Below are 1,940 nucleotides of genomic sequence, written 5' to 3'. Positions count from 1 at the left end.
TTTCATTTTTCTTTTATTCTAAGGAATTCAAACTTTTATATAAAGTGCTATTTGGCACTAGTGTCTACCCAACACAATGTATAAAGAATGCTTTGTTTTTCAAATTTCTTCTTAAAACTAATCTTTTTTAATGATAGAAAAAGGAGAGGTCCAGAGTTATGGACTCATTGAAAGAACTTCAACATCCAACCACAGCAGCACTTCCTGTGTTCCGTGGGTTTTTAGTTTTATACCATGGTACCTGTCATGAGGAGGCCATATTGATCCTACAACATCCCTGAAGATTAAAAGAGAAATTAAGAAAATGTATTGGTACATTTTCAAATAAATATGGAGTCATTATTTATCTAGCAAAAAAAAAAAAAAAAAATCAACAAAAGGGAGATGGGACCAGAGCACAGGTTAGTCCATCCAGGCATTCAGCGTCCTGGTGGTAATCTTGTCTTTCTCAATGATACCCATGCCTGACACAGCATCCCGGTCCACTGCATTCAGCATGGCCTGAAAAATGGTTTCAGATAGGTGTTCTGGATCCATGTTGGGCTCCCAGAGAGACTAACACATCCCATACATTTGTTCAGAGCAGGTACCACTGACTACGAAGTCATCAGTCACCATGGGACAGTCAATGAGGTCCAGAGAGCAAATGAAGGGCTTAAAAGTCTTTGGGTCCAGGCCAGCAGTGACAGGCTCTGTGTAGTAGGTACCAAACCGCTTCTCATACAGGAGGTTGGCTACCCATGCTCATGAGGGTGTAAGGCTTGATCTGCCGACCTTCTTTCAGCTCATACAGGTTCAGTTGGAACTTGAGAGGCTGGGCAACTGTCTGGACGTCAGTGGCCAGACTGGCCAGCCTATGTAGAGCCTGTCACCCATGGGAAATATCTTCTGGAAGTCCGTGGTCACCATCTGGGCCTGGATCCCAAAACGCCTGTCTGCAGCGATGGCCACACAGTTCTTTCCCTTCATGGTCATGACGGCCCCTCCATTGTAGGACATAATAGACATGATTGCGCGGGAGTGGAAGCCCGATCCCCACTGCATTGCCTGCAAACCGGCTCTGGCTTTCTCAGGGTCAACGTTCTTGCCGAGTCCTCAGGACAATGCTTTTAAATGTAACTCGCCATACTTAAGGCTCAACAATATTGATCTGAACTCACTTTGAAAGTTTTGAAGATATAACCAATTCATGAATTCTCATCAACAAGGAAGCTGGAGACTGGAAGAAGAATCTGGAAGTCTTTCCGTAACAGAGGTTTGGTCCTTAGCCTTTCATCTCTGTCAGAATCTAAAGCTCACTGCCCAAACACGATGCCAGCCTGGCAGCTGAGAGAGGGAGCCCAGCTGTGGAGCTCCGGAGGGTTTTCCAGGCCTCCCTCCGGGCATCCTTGTGCCATTTATGCAGGATCTCCCAATAAATACCAAAAGTCTGAGTAGCGGGAGCTCCTGCCAGCGGCTCACAGTTGGAACCACGCTTTAGAGCAGCAACGTTTTCCAGATGTACAGACTCTGAGCGGGGAGATCTGCTTAGAACAGGATAGATGTTTATCCTGCTCACTGAAGAGGGTGTGTGGTAGACGCCCTTCTGGATACAAATGAAGGAATTCTCTTGAATATATTTAAGGGAGTGATAACCTGGTGAAGAAAGTACTAGAGGATTTTAGAAAGCAGGAGTCTTTAGATTTAGCCCCACGTCGTGTGCTTTAGAGACTCTCCCTCCCTTCCAGGTCAGTTTATAAGAGTTAGGAAGACATGGCTACTACATAGAATGGCGTGCTAGTCTATGAAGAGATGGGAGTCCTTTGCCTTCTGCTTTCTCTTTCACGTATGCTGAGATTCCCCATCTGCTGCCTCCCTTCAAAAACTCTCTTGGACTACACCTGGTAGAGCGTTCTTTCTTGTACAGTGAGCGAAGTCTTTAAAAACTAAAAACATGGACA

The 1,940-nt window shown here is 45.3% G+C and overlaps 1 pseudogene; it reads right to left on the bottom strand.

Moving 5' to 3' along the window:
- Positions 362-1,062, bottom strand: Gm13649 (predicted gene 13649; annotated as a pseudogene).

The sequence above is a fragment of the Mus musculus genome, chromosome 2, assembly GCF_000001635.26.
Source record: "Mus musculus strain C57BL/6J chromosome 2, GRCm38.p6 C57BL/6J".
NCBI classification, from domain to species: domain Eukaryota; kingdom Metazoa; phylum Chordata; class Mammalia; order Rodentia; family Muridae; genus Mus; species Mus musculus.
This window is presented reverse-complemented; position numbering and strand designations above follow the sequence as displayed.